General features: G+C 40.2%; 1 long non-coding RNA gene across 1 annotated transcript in view; it reads left to right on the forward strand.

The window, feature by feature from the left end:
• Window positions 1–21,524, forward strand: part of LOC104863825 — a 474,833-nt gene that overhangs the window by 355,170 nt on the left and 98,139 nt on the right. Inside the window, exon 2 of the long non-coding RNA XR_004516309.1 lies at window positions 3,445–3,555. This is a non-coding gene — a long non-coding RNA (uncharacterized LOC104863825). The remainder of the gene's footprint in view (window positions 1–3,444; window positions 3,556–21,524) is intronic.

A 21,524-nucleotide genomic window follows, 5' to 3' on the forward strand; every position in this document is an offset into this window, starting at 1 on the left:
AAATATGTTTTTTCATGAAAATAATCATAAAATTATTTTATGCACCTCTCCAGTCACTTTTCCACCTCTTATCTATTGAGGGACTCTGTCTAGTGATACAGCTTTCCCACAGGGGCTTCTTCTAGCAGGGGCCCATGGGCAGGTGGATGTGGGAGCTCCCGCGCAGGCCGGGAGCTTGCGCGCACGCCGCCGGGTGATCGCAGACAGGCAGGCCCGACATCTTCATTTTTAAAGAAAAATATACTCAAATGAATTTTCATGAAAATAATCATAAAATTATTTTATGCACCTCTCCAGTCACTTTTCTACCTCTTATCTTTTGAGGGACTCTGTCTAGTGATACAGCTTTCCCACAGGGGCTTCTTCTAGCAGGGGCCCATGGGGGCAGGTGGATGGCCGCAGCCCCTGCCCAGCTTCCGTGTGCTTGGTTTTGGATCTATTTGAATCATCTGGCTCATTTATACAGACAAGACTGTTCTGATTTTCAGCTTCACTGGCTCCCAAGTCACTCTTCTAAAGTGCATCTGTACTCAGCTTGACCTTACCTACCACTGAAATCCACCAAAACCTGCACTGTTCCAAGGCTCTGGGCAGCTCAAGATCCGGATTTCACAGTCCGTTTGGCCTTGATGCTCATTTTCCACATCTGCCTTCAGACTCCCATATCTGGCTGACAGAATTCATCAAGTTGAACAGGATGCACACGGTCTATGTACGTGTACAGTTTGTTCTTGTTGGTGAAGTTGACTTTCACATAAGATCATTTGCATCACAGAGAGGAGTGGAAGCTGCCCACAGACACCAGATTTAGGAAGAACACCTTTCAGGGAGAACGCACCTGACCACAGGTGAAAGCTACCGCATTTTGCTCCCAGAGGACACCTAGGCACACTTGATTTGATGGGAAGCCCTCAGCTGTCTTTACCTGGCCATGAAAATTTAAATGCACACAAGCAAAGCCAAATATTTAAAGCCATCGCTCTTGAGAAAACAAAGTAAGTAAACAGTCAGATAACATGTATCGGCGATACATGGGTAAATTGGAGAACTTGCAGAGAGTTGTGGGAATGTAAGACATTTCTTCAAAGACAGTTTGGAAGTTTCTCAAATAGGTAAACCTACAGTTATGCTGTAATCTAGCAATTCCTCCCCTATATACCCCAAAGCACTGAAATCTAATGTCTACTCCAAAACTTGCAGGGAATGCTCGTGACAGCATGATTCACCTGTAAGCAACCCAGTCTCCATCAACTGATGAGTGAATAAGGAAAATGGGACATAAACACATGATGGGCAGTAAGAATTTGCTAATAAGAACATACTGCGCTCTGGTACGTGCGATGATGGGGGTGAAACCCGAGGACATCAGAAGTCAAAAAGACAGACATACATGACCACACATTCCCTCATCCGATTTATGCAGACAGGAGAGATGGAAGCGGTTTGGGGTCCAAGGAATCTGGGACAATGAAAATGTTCTAAGACTGATTATGGTGATGGATGCTTCATCTTGAGAATATACCAAAAGCCACTGAGTTATGCTCTGTACAGTGGTGAATTGTACAGTGTGTAAATTATGACATAAAGCTGTTTAAAAAATTTTAAAGCAGAGAGATCTTTATATTTTGGGAACATTCATCACAGGCCTTCCCTCAAATATTGAATTACTTTACCAAAAAATACTAGTGGATATAATGAAATTAAGTTTATGAAACCTATTACTCTAACATTACTCTGACCCACCCTACCTTCTGTACGTAGATGATCCCTGGCCTAGAATCAGAGTTAATTAGTAAGCTGTGATCACTAAAGACTCTCTGCTTGGGTCTTTTTTATAAAATCAAGCATGTATCCTTGGTTCCTACTCGTCTTTCTCCTTAGTGTGGGACCACTAGTCTTGTACTGTGTGTGGTGTCACCTCTGTGGATATATGTCTGGGGAGGGTGTGTGTAAGAGAGAGAGAGAGAGAGTGAGAGAGAGACGGGAAGAGACACACGGGGACACAGAGAGGGACACATACAGAGAAATGTGTAGCAATTAGGGAAAATAAAGAAAGTCGGATATAGAGAAGTACAATACGACTCTCTGAATTTGGAGTCAGAAAAACTGAACATTAAAGCATCTCAGTAGAGGGGTGAGATTGAAAAGTCAAACAGTTCCTTTAATTCTTATTTTCCTAATCTAAAGAATAGCATAAAGACTGTACCAGTTATAGCCTCATCCAGAAGAAGGAGAAGAAGAAGAAACATATTAAGATGTAGGAAACTGTTGTAAATTTAATCATAATACTACTATATGCGTTCCTTCCTTTCACTTTTCTGTTGCCCCTGTCCAGAGTTACTTTTTCATCTTCTCAGGAGTGGTGTCTTATCTTCTGATTGTTTTCCTGTGTCCCACAAATTACCTCTTCTGGCTGTTTCGAACCATAGAGCAACCAAGGCAAGCTCTGAGCTTCCCGAAGTGTGGATCAGCCTTTCAATTCCTGTTCTCTCTGCCTTTTCAATGGGATTTAGGAAGTGATCACTGCAGAACGGACTTCAACTTTGAAGCTCAGTTATGTGAAATATGCCTCCCTGGGCTCTCACAAGCTGCCAATGGAGCGAATTAGACTGGGGAATAAGAATGAAGTAGTTAAATCCCTCCAATTTGGATTTTCCAAGTTTTTAGAAATTAAGACCACCATTTAAATAATAAAGAAATGATTGTGGAGCATGTTGATCCCTTGGAAAGTCTTATGTGATAATTATATAAATTTAAAACCAAAGACTCGGTCTCTTCCACGCAAATAGTGTTTAGTGTGTCTGGCAGCCTGAAAATAAACTAAAGCCTTGTCCCCATTGAGGCAGCCAAAATAGGGCATGCAATAGAGCAGAGAGAGAAACCTGTTAGGTGCCCTGTTAAAGTTTGATTACTTGAGTAACCTAAGTCCAGAGCCTGGAAGAGAGGTTTGAACTAGAGATACAGGTCAGCGTTTGTGTCTCTGAAACCTCAGATGCACAATCTTCTAAGGAGAGTGGGTGGAGAAGGAAAGTTCCGAATTCACATGGAGGTTTAAAGGACACCAGCATTCATTGACCAGGTTGAGAAAAATAAACTCAGCAGGAGAGATAGGAAGGAAACTAGAATGATATGAATCATGGAAATGCAATGAAGATTTTTTTAAAGCAGTGTTCTCAAGTAGTAGTTATCAATAAAGCAAGAAAACTAAAGCCATCGTTAGGAGTAGTGACATTCATGACCTTAGTGAAGCCTCCTTGGGCAGAGATGGGGAATTCAGCCACAGGTGAGTGACTGGAGAGTGAGGCAGAGGTGAAAAAGTGTAGCCTGGCTGGGAGAGTGATTATAAGGACCAAAGAGGGAGGTTGGAAGCTAGATACCTTTTCAAAGAAAATATCCATGTTTGCTATGAGTCTCCAAGTTTTTCTCTTACTTCTCTTCCTTCAGACTCTGCTTCAGCGGAATGCACGGGTGCTGATCTCAAGTTGTCCCAGAAGTACATTAAGAGAAAGCATGCAGGTTCTAGAAAATCCCCACACTAAGCAAATCGTCTCGAGGGTAAGTGCTTGGGTAGCTATTGGAAGGGTTCCCAGGGTGCAAAACATTTCATGACCAACGTAAGGTTTTTATCTTCATTAACGAAAGCACAGCTCTAGGAAACATCTCAAAATGAATAAATGATGTTTTTGCTAATACAGCCTGCATTTAAAAGTAGCAAATCAGCGCTTTATATGGCAAGCAATGGTGACATTTCTGTTTTCCTAAGTGATCTGTCTCATTAACTGAAGCTGTCTATTCTCTTAGCATTAACTCACTTAATGCTACCACTTCGATAAACATAAACTGCCTGAAACATGTATATTCTTCACAATCCCCCAAACCCTGCTTATCTATTGCTTCTTTTGTTTTTATTGAGTGAGTTTTATGGTGGTAAAAGGTTGCAAACTGAAACTTGTCACTTTCTAGTGGCAATAATTTGGCATCTAACAAGCAAAACTCCTCAGCCGCAGAGGACTGGAGGAGTACAGGAGCGTTGCCTTCAACTGGGGCACAAATGGGGCCAACTGTGAAAGATACTGACTGTAAGAGAGACGTGGAAACCTGACTAGAATTGTACAAAAGTCTTCTTCAAAAACCTCTGTTTATAAACCTGAAACGTTGAAATAGAAATAATAACTGAAGTTGCAAAAAGAAAATTTCAAGTTGAAAAAGAGGACTTTACCTTTGGGCTCACTGGTCATCTTTCTAAACGTTAAGTCCATGCTATGGTTTAGATCTAAAGGGTCCCCACAGAAGTCTGTGTGAGAGGTGACTGGGTCACGGGGACCCCATGTTCATCAGTGGATTCACCCAGTGGTGAGTACAGTGGAAGAATGTGCTGTCAGGAGAAGGAGTCTGGTTGGAGGGGGGTCACCGGGGTGTCCTGAGCGCCAGCTATCATGCTGCCGTGGACTGAGTTTTTCCTTTAGTGACAAGCCCCTATTTCCGCTGTGGAGCCAGCTGACTATGTGAGCCAGCATAAATCTGAAGTTGCTGCTGTTGGGATTGGGTCTGAGTAACAGGGAAGTGGCTAAGATTGTTCAGCTAGTCAAAAGGATCCTTCCATGAGTAGCTCCAAGTCAGCTGTGTGACTCAGTAAGAGAGGAGTTAGATAATGACCTGGGAAGGTCATCATACGTAAAATAAGGAGACTGAGTTGGACCAGTGATTTGATTCTACCCCAGGGAACAACATGTTCATTTGTTCCTGGAAACATCTTCAAGGTGGCTTCTTCTTCAATCGCTAGTTTCCACCAGGGAAATCACAATCTAAATAACCCTTCAGAGCTATTACCCTAAAAGCCAGTGTGCAGGAATGAAGGGTGAAGTAAGAGGACGAATAAGTGGTCCTTTTGGGCTGGAGCTGTGAGGCGCTGTGAGGTGCAGCAATGCACGAGATCACAGCAGGCTTAGGACTGGCTATGTTAAGTGTGGTGCACTGATACCGACAGAAAAATTGAACCCTAGCACTCTCGATGCAGCTTACTTCTTGCTCTTCATTTCCCATTTTTATTTCCCAACATATAGCAGGCTTTGAATATACAGTATATGCCCGATGATAGACATTTTACTGGTAAAATGCTGTTACGTGAATGTCCTCCAGTATGTTCTTGTGGTTAGCTTTGTTTTGAAATAAGAATCTCAGGGATTAAAGGATGCATTTGAGGATGAAAATGCAACTTTGTAATGCCATACACATCTTCTCTATTGAAAGTCTTTATATTCAAATTTCTCTGATATTGACACTGTGATATTGAATTATTGCCTAATAGGTATATGGTTTATCTTTCCTCAGTTAACTTTCATTAGATGTAACTCTTATTAATCTGTACAAATTATTTTGAAATCTTTGATTCATTTTTAGTGTGTAAGTACAATCCATTTACCTTTACCAAATTCCTATGACATTTTGTATTTCTGCTTTATTATTTTGCTTTAAATGTTTCCTTTTTCCTTTCTTTCTCACTTCATTCTGTAGTCATTTTCTTCTATTCTTCTTGTTTTATGCTATATAAAATATTTTTCACAATTTTTAAATTATTAGTTTTTTCTACTGCCTGTTCACTAATTTTTCTTTTATACATTAGAAAATTTTTTAAAAAAGCACATATTCTTTTTTAGGCTTTTGTTTTTCTTTTGATCATTAAGATGTGTGATTGCTTGTATTTCATGCTTTAGTATATCCTGTTTTAAATCTCATTTTCTTCAGAAAATAAAAATTAAAATGGGACCAGTTCACACAGAGATAATATGATTTACTGAACAACTAAGTGCCCAGAAGGAGAGTCTTCCCAGAATGGACACTGCTTGGCTCAGAGCCCTGGGTCTGTCTGCTTTTCTTTTCGTTTTTCATTAGCGCATGTTTGTAGTACATGTCGTTTATAGTCATCTTGGGAAGTGGATACAGGTCCATAATATAACTTGTTTCTGTTTTTAATCCCTTCCTTTTTCATCCCTCTCCATACTATTCTAATTCCCCTTTCCACATTTTCATTCTTCTTGATATCATTAACCTTTTTAATTTTGCGTGGCTGTAGGTGAAGTAGTGACTCAGAATCATAATTGAGTTTACACTGACTAATGTGGAGACCCTAAATACTACATGCTAAATAAATGACGTAAAACACGCCTACAAATTAACTTTCTAATGCAGAAATCTCTGCATTTAATCAACTTGCACTGGATTTTATTGTGTGGTGTTGAATGAAATTAATCTGAGACTGCTGACTTGAAAGAATCCACAGATTAACATTGCAACCAATCATTTTACAATGGTGAAAATGCTGAGAACGTAAGAGATTTTTTTTCCTCATCCCCAATCACTCTTTCTTGTCTTCTATTTCATAATTCCCCTATATTCAAATTAGATAATATGTATATTAAGGTATTTATCTCTCCTGTTCCTGAACTTTAGCTTAGGCCATTTGTTCTACTCCCAATGCCTTTCCTTACAACATTGCATATTTAGACTCTCACCTGTTGAATGTTCTCTCCTAGAAATGTTGCTTAATTATCGTGTGTTATGGATTATATCTACCCAAAGCCTCAGGTGCTCAGTGGTGTAGCTTTTCAGAGCTGTCTTGATCCAGGGTGTGTGATGCTGGGATTAAGGGTGTGTGGCACTAAATTAGTCCACCGATTGGAAATGTATAGTTTGGGAGTAGCTGAATGGATTAACTGAAAACAGAAGCCCCTTGCTGGATGTGGGCGGCACTACCCACAAGGCTTGTAGCCTGGATGGGATAAGAGGGAAAGGCAGGCTGGCTGCTGTGCCGCTTGCTGCTGTGCTATCTCCTGCCTCCTTTACATGGACTGTTTCCCCTCTGTGATTCTTCACTGCCAGGCCACCTTGGAGCCAACTGAGTATGGACAGAACCTTTCAAACTGTAAGCCAAAGTAAGCCTTTCCTCCTTTAACTTTGACTGTCTAGCAGTTTTTCCTAGCAAGGAGACAAAAATACCACACCTCCCACATTCAGGCAAAATCTTTTCAGATAAGAAGCATGCGTTGAACCTGGATTGTGTCCGTGATGTCTCTGTGAATTTAGTCTCTTTTCTCTTATTAGTACAATTTTCAGCATAAATCAGAAATTCAATGCATGTTGATTAAAAGAGATACTTATGTATTAATGAATCAATTTACTGACATGATGCATGTTTTACTCCCCTCATATGACAGTATTCTCATGTTGTGGGTTATTACTTCCAAGTCTTTTTTTTTTCTTTGTATTGAATAGCAAATCAATTCAAGAAAACCAGTACCTTGATTGGGCATATTGAAAAATTACTTTTTTTCTACTTCTGTGTGTGAAGCAGCAATGCTAGTGTTATCCACTCATTACGTATTTGTTGAATAAATCTTGACACAACTAGACATCTTCTCATCCTTCCACGCACTTATCTGTCCACTCCTTATTCTTTTCCTTTGGGTGTCTCCTTTGTGGCAGCCATCAATTCATTCACCGTGTATCCCAAGCAATCAGCACAGCCCTATTCAGAATCAATTGTGTGTGTATTTGTACGTGTGAGTATGCATATTTGTGTGGACTCATAGAGGAGCTTCTTGCTTGGAAACAGTGAGGGAGAAAGGTGTGGTGTTTCCATTTAAGAAAGAAGAGTGTTTGTGCTCTGTCTGCCTAAGATGGTGACAATAACAAATGGAGGCAGACAGCATGATTATAGCTTCAAGCAGAATGAACTGCACTGAAGCTAGACTCACACTTGAGTCTCCTGAGCAAACAACCAAGTAAAGGGATTGAAAGCTGAGTCTGAAGATCTGAGGAAGCGAGCGAGCTCAAAGGCCACGTGGGGGCCTTCTGACAGCAGACATCCATCCGGGACTGACGCTACTCAGAAGTAAAGGAAATCATACACCGCATAAAGGAGAAAACAGTTGCTGGGCCATGGCCTGCACTGCAGGAAACAAAATAAAAAAACAGAAAAACACGTTTGAAAAGAGTAAGAGGAACTCATGAAGTTATCATGAAAAATTCATAGTCACTGGACAAAATGAACAGAGAAGAGAAGTTGGTTTGGATAACAGTATTGAAGTAAAACTACCCATCAAGATTTAACAAAGAAGATGCCAATGTTCAGATTATATAATGCCAGATCATCTAAAGTCTTAAAGATTTTAAATATGACAACAGGAAATAATATAAACAGACACCATTATCAGAAGCAAAATATTGAACAGTTTTCCATTGAATTGTGGAAAACAGAAAGGATTTCCTCTATAGCTACAATTGTCGTGGTATCATCTAACTAACTATGCCTTAATCATCCCAATGAGATAACTACAAACACATATATAGAACAATTGGAAATATTTTTAATCTGTCAATTTTCTCAGCAGCTACATACTTGGAATATCTAAAATAAATCTACAGAAAAACAAATCTAATAAATAATTTAGCAAGGCACTAAGGTCTACACATGAAAGTAAGTTTTGCTTCCACAAACCAGAGGCAATGATAAAAAGGAAACTTTAAAAGTGTACACCAGTTAAATGGCATCAAACAACATCAAATACATACAATTGAAAATTTAAAAAGTCCAATGCTACACAAAAATCACAAATGTTATTGATACCAAATGCTTAAATTTATATAAATATAGTAATTTGTCTTTTACTTAGACTGGGAGAATTGATATTGTGAAAATACTTCATTTTTTTCTCAAGAGCTGTAAAAAATCAATACAATCACATTATAGAACAGAATGGGGTATTTTGAAACTCAGAAGTTGATTATAAAATATATGTGAAACTCAAAGTATTAAAAAATGGTCAAGCCAAGTTTTAGGAAGAATGAAGTTCTCAGAGGACTTAGGCTACTAGATAACAAGATTGTTAATAAGCTGTTTTAAGAGGTGACATGGTGATGGCACAAAGACTGACTCATTGGGCTGATCATTCAAACACAATAGAGGAATGAACAACACAGCCACGTGTACGTTGCCCTTGCATTATAAAGATGACACTCCGTACAAACAATCACTGGCACAAAAGCCAGTCACTTTCATGTACCAGTAGTAAGTGAAATATAGACTAAGTATCATTGATATCATCACCCACCAAAAAGTACTTAGATATAAATCTAACAAAATAGTTGCCTGCCACATCTATATAAGAAAAGCTATAATACTTCATGAGCTGAATTAAATAACTAAATGGAGAAATATGCCACTCAAGTTTTATGGATATTGGCAAACTTACTTTAAGCTTAAACAGTGAGCCAAAACATTGAGCATGGCCAACACAATATTGAAAGAGAAGAAAAAATTCAGGAACTGTCCTACTTAAAAACTTACTGTAAAGCTACAGTAATCATGGAAATACGGTTTTGGCAAAAGAGGATATGAACACATCAATGGGACAGAAGAGAGAGGCCAAATCTAGGTCCAAGTAAATACAGTCACCTGATCTGTGATGAAGGAACAATGCCATTCATGGAACAAACCATCCTAAAACAGTCATACCTGTCACTCCGCTGGAAAGGAGGGACATCCTTCCAGGTTTAGCTGGTCACAGAAATTTCCTACTCAGAGCTGGTCTTGTCCAATAGAATGGTTGTGTAAAAGTAGTCTGCCAAGAGTTAGGGGACATCAGAATCTGGTAGGGTGCAAGACCTGAAGCTTCCTGAGGGAACAAGGGACCTCTAGGTAGCCAAGGATGTACAGGGAATCACTCAGCACAGGGAAGTGACTGAGAAATTTTGAGTTAAGATTAAGAAGTTAGTGCACAAAGCAGTCGGGTTAGGGAGAGTGGGATTATAGAAGGTAGGTATTGGTGTACTGGAACTTTCTGATGGAGAATTTGATGAATTGGTCTCCAATAAAACTTGACAACTGACTGAATGAAAGAATATGACTAATAGCACCTGATTCCCGAAGCCCACTGGATGTCATTAGGCCATGACCCACCCTGAAATGTAATTGACTTACACTGAGGAAAATACATTTTATTCAAAATATATTTTATTCAAATTCAGGCGTGCTGCATTAAAAGCTCTCTAGAATTTTCAAGGAAAAATCAAATAATTGAGTGCTACCTTACCAATAAAATCAAATAATTGAGACCTTCCTTGCCAAATCATTCTATGGATTTATGCACCTTGGTTTTAACACCCATCTCTCTGCAGATACTATTTAGGTTTGTGACTGGACTCCAGGGCCAACAGGGCTGCAGTGCAGGGTAACTGACTGGGGTCAGGTCAGAGTGGGGTCATGTGCCCTCAGCTCACAGTGCAGGCAGATGTAGAAGCTCAGCCTCAGGCAGGGCCCATGCTTAGTATTTATTTATTTACTTTTATTCATTAAGTTTATTGGTACACTTTAGATATGCACTATGCTCTCATTCATTAGTGGGAATTTGTACCTGTACATGATATATCTTAGTTCTTGTTTTTTCCCATTTTCCTTCCCTCCCTTCAACCCCTCTACCCCGGCTTTTTGACAATGCCAATGCATTTGTTTGGGACTCAGAGCTTAGTATTTATTTATTTACTTTTATTCATTAAGTTTATTGGTACACTTTAGATATGCACTATGCTCTCATTCATTAGTGGGAATTTGTACCTGTACATGATATATCTTAGTTCTTGTTTTTTCCCATTTTCCTTCCCTCCCTTCAACCCCTCTACCCCGGCTTTTTGACAATGCCAATGCATTTGTTTGGGACTCAGAAAATATGAAAGAATCAGAAACAATTTCTCCCTCCCTCTCTCTCTCTCTCTCTCTCTCTCTCTCGCTCTCCTTTTTCACACTCCCACTTTCATCCCTCCATTCTTTTCTCTTTCCTTTGTCTCATCTGATGCTCTCTGCTTCTTTATCTGGCTCTGTGTCCAGAAAATCCTTCCCCTACTGTTCATGTACTATAGTTCTCCTGATTTCATTCAGCCTATGAACTCTTAGCTTATCTTCCTACTGAGAGCGTCTCTATTTCCTTACTTACTTCAAACATTGGTTAAGCATCATTTTCCACCAGGAATTCTTCCTGTTTTCCTGCTGACAGAGCTCTCCATCTCTCCCAAACCCCTGTTTCTGAGAATCTGTTCTACCCCTACTAATCCACCACTGCTCAGCATTATATGCTCCTTGAAACATGTATCTGTGGAAATGTGGATCACACTTACCCAGAGAAAAGTAGATGGTCATTCAGTGCTTGCAGAGCTGGGAGGGGACTTTCTTACTGATGGCCAGAGATGAATGAAAAATAAAAAATAGAGACAGAGAGATTCACAAACAGATCCCTTTTATGGCTTCTCTCCTGTTCCTTTCCATAATATTTTTTCTACACACCTTTGCAGTTAAAACTGGTCTACTCATTCTACTTCTTGGCATGTCTTTTTATTTGTTTATTTGTTTCATTGTTTTACTTTTAAATCACCTGATAAGTGGTCACAGACTTTTTATCCTATGTATTCTGTGAAATATCTCCAAGACGTCTCTTTCTCTCTCTCCCTCTGCCCCCTCTCTTTCTGCCCCCTTTCTCTGTCCCTCTTTTCTTGTCTGCTTCTTCTTCTGATCACCACCCACACCCTCAGAATAATCAAGTTTTATTTAGAATGAGTAAAAATAAAATTGCTTCAGGGCTCTGACCATGTAGGCCAAGCTTTGCCTGGAGTGTTTACAGCTGAGTGATAAATTGGGATTGTTATCAAGGGGTTGACAGCCTGTTAACTAGAGCAGGCTGGAAATATTGCCATAAGAATTGCTGAACATGGGAAAGAAAATGCTTAATGGTTCCTGTAGTAAAATCAAGTTGCTAAATAACAGCCAACGCAATAAAAATCACAGTGGTCGGTTAGGGAATGAAGATGCACTGAGTCTGGGTCTGTAGGAATGGACCCTTCCTGACCTGGGAGGATGTAAACTTCAGAGTAGGACAAGGGCTGCATGGGAGTCCACGTTGGTGATCTGCACAGTGGCAGTCTGGGAACCGATAACTGGATAAGTGAGTAAGGATAGTTCTAACCTTCACAGTTTTTATGTCCTGAAATAACTAGAACCACAAAAAAGGTGGGGACTGAGACACAGAACAAGACAAAGAGCTCATTTATTGAACTGAAACAGATTTCAGATTTCTTTGAAAACAGAGCATAGCTTATGTGAGATTTGGAGAACTGAATTCAGGATCCTGCTGTATTCAGAGAAGGGCTGTATTTTTCACTCCCTCTTGCAATATGTCCAGCCACATTGCCAAGTTCTGACCAATGGAATGCAGCAAGAACTCATGCATTCACGTTGTAGCCTGTCCTGTAAGAGTTATCCATGCACACTCTAACCCACTGTGCCCTCCCCAGTCTGTGACTGGTTGGATAGAACTTTGAGATGAGAGAAAGTCTGGTGCAGGGATTTAGCTCCATGGTTCCACTGCTGGCCTTGCAAGTGCAAGGTCCTGAGTTAGATCCCTGGTACTGGAAAAAATAAAAGACAGAGGAAATCTGCTACTGGAATTATTCCATGAAGGACAGTGATGAAAGACAAAGAAAGAAGATGAAAGGGTATGCACAAAAACAAACAGAGACTCTTGTCCAATTACAAGGAACAAGAACACCTTGATCAGGATGTAAACTAAGAAGTATTCACTTTGATCCAGGCATGATAGTGCAAGTCTGAAGTCCCAGAATTTTGGGAGGCTGAGTCAGGAGGATCACAAGTTCAAGAGTAGGCTGGACAACTTAGTGCCTTAGTGAGACATCAATCTTGTAATAAAAATAATAACAATAAAAAAGGTCTGAGTATGTAGTCTCAGTGTAAAGGCCTTGAGTTCAATCTCCAGTAGCACAAAACAAGAAAGAAATATTTATTACATGAAGAAAAATAAACAATTCACAACTATTAGTGTGCATTTCGTTGGCTAACATTCACAAGAGCTGACTGTAGCCTCCCATTTCCTCTCCAGGTTTCAGTTGGTGGAGCCCAGCTTCATAACTGGAGGTGCATGTGACTCAGGCCCCTGCAATGCATCTTTTCAGCACGCCAGGCTCTTGCATAACACCGAGTCCTAACAGGAAAGGCATAAAATGAGTCTTGAGATTTGCTGAAAGCAATAAGATGTAAGTCTCCCTAATGGCTGTGTAGATCTAAGAATATCAGCCTGGCTCTTAGGAGGTTTCCCTGAGGACAAAGCCTTCCTCACAATAAAGACAACGCAGGAGAAAGACAACACAGGAGAAAGCAAAACTGAGAAATAGAGAAAGCTTCCCAGTGACACTCTTTGAACACGCACATTCAACTATTTCTGAAAGGAGGTGACACTGGAACTCTGGAGAGGATAGGCAAAAAGTTTCCTTGTCTGTTAGAAGTTAGGAAGTTGGGTTTCTGAGAATCGAAACCAAAAGGACCGTTTTGAGCTCTTTTACTTCAGATCCTATGACCTAGATCTGCCAGTAGTTAAAGAAGCCCCAGAGGAGGGGAGATGGGAAGAGAAGGTACAGGGGCAGGGATGCTCCTATCAGGCGTCACTCCTAGGAACATGTAATGTCAGCTTCCTGCATAAAGGATGCTCAGTAAGTGCTGCTGACGGCCCATCTTCATATCCTGTGTCATGTAATAGCAGGCGACACAACTTGGACCCCCTTCAACACAAAACGTTCTCATAGCAAGGCTACAAGATGTTAGTATGACTGAGGAAGCTATTAATAATGATGTCAGAAAACCAGGCAGTTACTGGCAATATCCTGGGCGAAGGTGGGCATATAGATTTTTCTGAACAAAAGTGAAGGTTTTTTTAATGTATACTCATTCGTGAACAGACATTCAAATAGCAGGAAGAATATCTAATTTTTATTTCATCTCTGTAGAACAAACAAAATTAGAGGGAAGCATGTGCATGTGTAAACATAGTATGACGGTGCAGAGGTAGAACATGGAATTTTTATGAAGATACTAGCACTGAGAAAGTCATCAGTCATGGAACCATCTTTTAGAAATAATCATATCTCAGAGTAATTAAAACTGTCAAGTCCAGTCCTTCCTCCCTTGGTTCCTTCTATCATTCCCTCCTTTCCTTTCTTTTTCTTTCTTTTTCCCATTAAGGAAATATGAAGGCTTCAATGCTCTATGCACTGTTCTGAGACACAAATTAGCCATTGTAATTTAAGGGCAAGAAGAGAGAAAATCAGAAAACTGAAAGAGATTCAAAAAAAATTGAGAGTAACAACTAGTTCAGAGCAGGAAACAAAGAGACGTGTCATGGCTGGATAAGAAAGACAAGCTTATCATGACCTACATTGGGTGAAGTTAGAGCGAGCTTACAGCAAAGTAGAATTAGTGCAAATCTTAAAATGCAGAAGATTGGAATTTTTTTTTTAATATCTATAGTGAAACTTTCCAGGAGGTAAAAGAGACAGTTCTGGAGGTGGTGAGGTATCTAGAATGCTATATGGCTGGGGCTGGAATTCACAGGGAAAACACAGTGATGATGGGTAAGATTTTCTGGGCCCCCACTGTGTTCTGGGTACTATTCATCTTCTAACTCACACATTCCTCGGGTGAACAGAAGGCACATAGGCTTATTAATCCTACTTTACATCAAAGAGAACACAGTGCTAAGGTTAAAACAAACAACTATTCAACATCACAACGATTTCAAGTAGCATCACTGGGATTCAGGCCCAGACTCTCTTACTTCAAGACTGTAAAGGGAATCCCCTAAACTGTAAGGTCTCATTTTGTTGAATTAATCCTTACTAGGAAGTAAGTGAAGAAATAAGATATAAGATACATATTTGGAGTAACAGTTTTGATTTTCTGATCTTATGACACATTGATTGCAAGATCTAGGGAGAAGAACAAAGTAGAATTTTGAGGCATAGTAGTTGGGATATCATCCAGTTTATAACAGAAAGAACCTCAAAAGTGCAGTGCAATGAGTAACCGTATAGAATATGACTGAGTGAGCAAGCAAGTTTATGACATAATAGGAGTAAAAATAGAAAATGTGATTCAGCAGATCAGAGTAAGACAGAACATTACTCACTGCACAGCAAACAGCAGAAGTTTTAGCACCAACTTCCCCTCATAATGAAGTGATAGGCCTGGATGGCAGCTACTCTCTCAAAGCATAATGAAGAGACCAAAGCCAAGGTTGCCACACATTTTATAGCAAGCAATAAAACAGAACAACACCCAGACTCTGCAGACTAAGTGGTCATACTTGAGCCACTCTGCAGACACTCTGTCTATGTCACAGCCTCCATGAGTAGGACAGGGCCTGAGTTCACCTATTGCTGTGTACTCAACACAAATGGGCATAGTCTCTCAAGGTTATGAACTACAGCCTCTCCTAACAGAAGTGGCAGTAATCAAGAAGGAAGCTAGATGCACCACTACTTTCCAAGGCAAAGGAATGCCCTCCAGACACTGAATTTCAGGGCCTGCAGGATAAATAGAGAGCTATTCTCCCAGAGCCAGTGAGTTCGAGGTGACAACCAAGATATGGAAATGATGAGTAAGTAATGAAATTCACAGCAAAAAACATTGAATGAGCCTTTTTTTGTACCCAGTTGAATCCATGGGGGAAATAAATCCCAATTTCTCTACCTACTCAATATATTTTCTATTTATCTGTAATGTCCAAGTCAAGTATAGTGTTTAGCACAGACCCTGGAACGACACTAGTTAATATTAAAAGTTGACACAGTAATTGGCAAATATGTGCACTAAATAAAACAAAATGTGATTTTCTGTGAAATGCTTTCCCAGATCTTGCTACTTCTTTATCTAAATTCTTACAACACTGCTCATTACACTCCATGTGTATTTCCTCTTTTACAACTCATTTCTCTTGTCCATCCATTGCTGTTTGGGGAGCTTTTTCATGATAGCAGATACTAAGCAAGCTTCTTTGTACTCCCCGGGGCTTCTAGCATTGTAACTTTTCCAAGGTCATCACTAAAGGAAGGCCTTCATTTTGACTCAAGGAGGCTAAGGCATGATAGGTATTTGATGTTTATGTCTAGTCACTAAAAGACAAGAAAAAATCAAAACAATAGCTGTCATATGTTAACACGTTGTATGTCCCCATCACGATACCCACCTCGTTATGTACATTATCTCATTTAATATTATTTAATTCCAATAGAGCAGAAGGAGTGGAATTACTGTTCATTTTGGACAGATGATGGAACTGAGATGCACAGAGAATATGTTATTTGTCTAGAATATGTCATTTAGTGAATGGCAAAGACAGGGGCTGTGTTTTTATACATCCAGCTCCAGAGCCCATGTGAAACTCACATGCAACCTGCTTACCTTTTCTATGCTGTTTTTCACTTTAGAAAAGGCACAGCTCTTGCCGTCATGACATCATCAATGAAGATTTTAAGAAGAAGCCTACAACTTTATAGAAGAGCAGTTTTCTAGGCCACAGCCCCTGAACACACTTCAGGGAGAGACAGAGTGTGACAGTGCTACAGAGTTAGGGAAGTCTCGGACTGCTCCGAGGGCTGGGTCTGTCCAGCTCCTCCCCACAGCAAGATGCAGCTGAATCTGCCTGGCCAGGGACACAGGGGCTGGGGCTGACGGAGGCAGCTCCGTTTCTTCTTCCTCCTGACAATTTGAATATTAGAGTTTACCTAGTTCATGCTTTTATCCATCCATTATCATTAGTGGTGAATAGTCATCTTAGTTGCCCATCACCGGAAGAAAGCTTTCATCTCAGGCTGTTGCCTGGCAACTTAATCAGACTAGGGACTATCACCATACACGTAAGTGGCTCTGTTTTATACAAGAGCCTTTGGCAGCCTCCAAGCAAAGCCCAGTAGCCTGCAGTTCCTTCAACAAATCACACCAACATCTACTCTGTTTGTATTTTACAAATGATTTGCTGTATGATGTTCCTACCAATAATCATTCATCATAAATATTAGAATGATTAAAAAATAATGAGGTTTAAAATCACTAAGCATTTTGCACAGAATCCTGTGAGAAACCCTATGTCCATAGTTGTAGTAGAACAGAAGCTCAGAGAGTTTAAAGGACACGGTAAACTTAGACAGAAAATGCCAGCCTTGAGCTTCATTCCTGATAATCTGCGTACAGAAAATTTGCCAGAGAATAGCAATGCTTTCCATCATGTTGGGCTTTACCATATAATCTTTCCTCCATATGTTACCTGAGTTCATGTTTCTAGCAACCCTGGTGTGCAGGGAAGGTGGCAAGTGTTCTTTTGTTTTATAGATGAAACCAATCTCAAGCTCATTGTTCTTTCTGGTGCCTTGCTGTGTGGCTGTTCATTCCAGGAACTTTCACTTTATAGCTATGTCTTTCTTGTCAGAGAAGATAGGGCTGCATACGCTTTCAAAGGAATGCAGTAGTAAGCAAAAGCAGAGGGTATCTAGTAGACCCAAGAATGAACCAGTGTGAAGCTAATAGCAGCAGGGAGCCTGGGTTATCAAATCCAAGGCTTCAGGAGCAGTGTATCAGTCGGTGCTCACTAGAGAAACAGATCTAACACAAGATATACAAGTATGTAAGAGAGGTGACTGGATATGCATCATTTGACAGGTTTCAGGCCTACCTTTGCTCCTAGGATGCGTAAACTTGAGGAGATTTTCTTCATCTGGGACACAAGGAAACAACCATACCTACATCATGAAGAATAACCCTGTATTTGTTGTGGAAGAGAGAAAATGAAGTGAGGACTTGCACCAATGAGATAGATAGTGAGTGTGTAGGGCTGGTGTGGAAGGCACTGAACTCCCGCTCGGTCTACTGCCTTCTTCCCACAACGGATTGTGAGCGGAAGGTTCCCACGGACCTTACACTGATATTGTCCAGGGCAGCCTGAGAGGCAGTTCACAGGGATGAGCTCAATGGGTGCTCACTGCCATTCAGGCGCAGGGAGGCTGGAGCGGAGTGGGGCACCCCCACATTTCTGACCTAGCATTATGTGCTCACATACGTGGTGGTGGGGGTCCCAAAATGATCTCAGAAAACCCATTCTTTCTCCACTGGCAGTCCTTACAGCTCAGCCGCAGATTCTGAGACTGAGAAAATATCAGGATTCATATCCTCAGGTCCCACCTAATGGAAGCTCTGCTGTGATGATATTGACATCCAGCATCTCCATGTAATCCTAGGTGGGCCTTTCCTTTGCTAGAAAATACTCTGAGTGTGCTCAAACTTGCTTCCAGGCCTGAATTTAACCATTTAACCTATGAAGCCAGGGTCCCTTTCTTTTGCGCTTATTTAATAGGACTCATTTGTTCCAGCTAAGATTTGCTCCCTGCCAGTGGGTAAATAAATTTCAAAATACTATAACCTGTTACCTTCCACCCCTTTTTCATTCTTTTGAATGCAGGCAGCCTGTAAGCATATATCCATCCCGTAAGGTACAGCAGGGTTTCCCCCATAAGAGACCCGTCTCCAACTCACACTCTTCCCCCTTTATCTCCTTTGAATTTTAAGTACTCACTGTTAACACAATCTGTTGGCCATAAACAGAGAGAATTATGGCATTATAAACACATATTCTTGCCTTATTATCCTACCATCTTGCCTGCTCCTGAATCGAGGAAGAGCCATTTTAATTGTTGGCACCTATTTTATATAGACTAGTACACATAAAGAAAGTGACCAGTATTTGCTGGGTAGAGCACATACATTGAAAAAAATAACATTTCTTGACATTGCAATAGATTTGGCACAGAATTAGTGTTCCAGATATTGAATAATGATAGCACCTATTCAACAGACCTTAATTATGCCAGGCAATGTTCTACATGTTTTGTAAGGTTTATCTCATCTTGTGGATGTAATATTTAATTTAGGAAAATTGGAGGGATGCAAAGAATAAGTAAGTTTTCCCAAGACGAAGTCCTGGCAAGACAGTAGAAGGCAGCCTGCCCTCTGGTATCTGAGTTCAGAGTGCATGCCCTTAGCCACAGCTCTGTACATTCTTCAATAACTGTATCCTTCAAGAGCAGCGGTTCCTCACTAGATGGGTTAGGATATCGGTGAAAGCGTGCACTAGTAAGAATCCATAGAGGAAAGTTTTTCTCAGCTCACATTCCTTAAACAAGACTGGAACTACATAGAGGCTTTACATGCTGTCATGTCTACAGAGAAAGAAGAAGTGCTATCAAATGCGTCTATTTTCATACCTGCTCCCACTGGTTTAGCCCCAAATCTCCTTTCCATGACTATGCATATGCCTTTCTTGCAAAATATGCAAATACCTCAATAACCCACACAGAACTTCATTTTCCATGGCTGTTCTCCTGCAGCCATAGCAGGTCAGCTGTCTGCTTGCTCCAGAGGGTGCTTAAACTTATGTTTTTATTTGTCTTCGTAATGACACTCTTATTCCCACTTGTGCTCACTTGTTCTGCTATCTCTTTAAACAGCCAATGGGAGAGATGGAAGGAGAGAGGGGGAAGTTTAGGTTAATTTTTGCCTTTTATATGCAAGGCATTTCTTCTCCCTCCAAATAAATATTCAGATTCTGAGGACTTTGGGGGTTCCAGATCTGAGATTTATTTTTCAATCCCTTGCAAGTTTTTCGGCATTCTTAGTCCTATTTTTAAAAACAGACAAGAAAATAAAAAGAGAAATATACTTTCTTGGTGAATTTTGCTGTGGAAGGTTAAAGTTATTACTCCTGTTGATTAAGGGAGTTTTGTGGGCCAGGAGGAGGGGACAGCTGGTGTCTCCCCATCACCCTCAAATGGCATGATCCTGCACAGAATCTCCAAAGCTGGCTGCTGGCAACATAGGAAAAATATATTTTCTATATTTCTGTCTCAGTATTTTTTTTCTCTCAACTCTGAAATCTTCAATCTGAGACAGAAAAAACCATTGGAAGGGCAGGCACAGGCATCTTGGACAGTGCTCTTTCCCTCTTCTATCCCAACTCCTTGGAATTCAGAAAGCAGAATTTACACTTTCCTCTCTGCTGTGCCTTTCTGGGGGTGATGCAAGATCAGGAGAAGCCAAGACTGCCTTGAACCTATCTCTCCACTTTAATGTCACAAGTGACAAGATTACTTTACAGTGGAGGGAGGAAATTCACATGTTTTGTGAGGATCAAAGAGAGATTAGAACTTGAAGGCCCACAAGTGCTTTGGGGGAATCTTACAGGCAAGTCTTCCCTATGACAATTTTACGGATAGATCTTAGGTTTCCAGGGGGGACTCTTTATCTTATTTTCTGACCATAACCTTTTATGGGTGTGAGGAGAAGACTGGCCACATGCTACAGAGCAGAAGTCACCAAGATGAAATAAATTAGATTTTAGAGCCTCTGTCTGGGAATCAGGAGATCCAGATCCCTCCTCTCTCTTTATGGTAAAGGAAAGAAGGGCTAATAAGTCACAGACATAAGCAGGTGGACCATAAACTTGCCATGTATTGGATCTCTATTAATGGGTAAGATTGATAATAGTAGTAAATTGCAATGGCAACAACCCTAAAAATTATCAATTTTTTTTCAGCTTTAATTGAGTTTATTGGTACATTTTAGGGATACAGTACAGTTATATTCATTGTTGGGATCTTGTACCTCTACATGACAAGTCTTGATTCTCATTTTCTTTCCCTTACCTCTGCCCTCCCTTAAATTGTTTTCCTTCCCTTTTCCTCCCTCTCTTTTGTTCTCCCAAACTTGCCTTGTCTACAAGTATTTCCTATCAATATATAAATATATGTTAATATTCTTAAGCTTAAAATATTCTGCCAGGATTTAGATTTCATCACCCATCAATGTCTCTGTTGTTCTTTTTTTTTTCCAGCTTTAATTGAGTTTATTGGTACATTTTAGGGATACAGTAGTTACAGTCATTGTTGGGATCTTGTACCTTTACATGACAGGTCTTGGTTCTCACTTTTTCCCCTTCTCTCTGCCCTCGCTTCACCCCCTCCTCCCCTCCCCATCTACAAACACTTTATTTCCATTTTTTCATTCTCTCACATTTTTTTCTTTTCCCTTATTACCCTTCCCCCTACCCCATCCCACCTTCCCTACACCTTTAGCCCCTTTCTTCCCATTTCATAATGTCAGTTGTTCTGTTGTTCTTAACAAAGTCTTCACTAAAGTTTTCTGAACGTGAGACTCCCTCAAATTTAGCACATATTCTCCAATAGGCCCTACTCTGAAATCAAATTGCTCCCCAACTATTCTCTTGAAAACTGCTCTCAAAATGTTTATCAACAACTTTTTTGTTGCTTGATCTAGTACAGACTCATCATTTTAATCTTTCTCCAATGATGTGTATCATAGCTGATTATTACTCTGTAGCTTTGGAGGCACTATACCTACCCAATTTTCCATATAACTTATGGTCATTCCCCTTACTTATATATATATGCCTGCACATGATCACGTGTATATATAGATAATATGTAAATATGTACTTACTTTTTCAGCTCCATGAATTTTCACAAATGCATACACCTCTGTAACTACCACCCAATAACGATGGAACTTATGGAAAACTTTCTGTTACCACTTCCAAACCAATAGTCATGCCCAAGGAAGTAAATAC

Source organism: Fukomys damarensis, unplaced genomic scaffold, assembly GCF_012274545.1.
Source record: "Fukomys damarensis isolate Sample0158 unplaced genomic scaffold, DMR_v1.0_HiC HiC_scaffold_8, whole genome shotgun sequence".
Classification (NCBI taxonomy): Eukaryota; Metazoa; Chordata; class Mammalia; order Rodentia; family Bathyergidae; genus Fukomys; species Fukomys damarensis.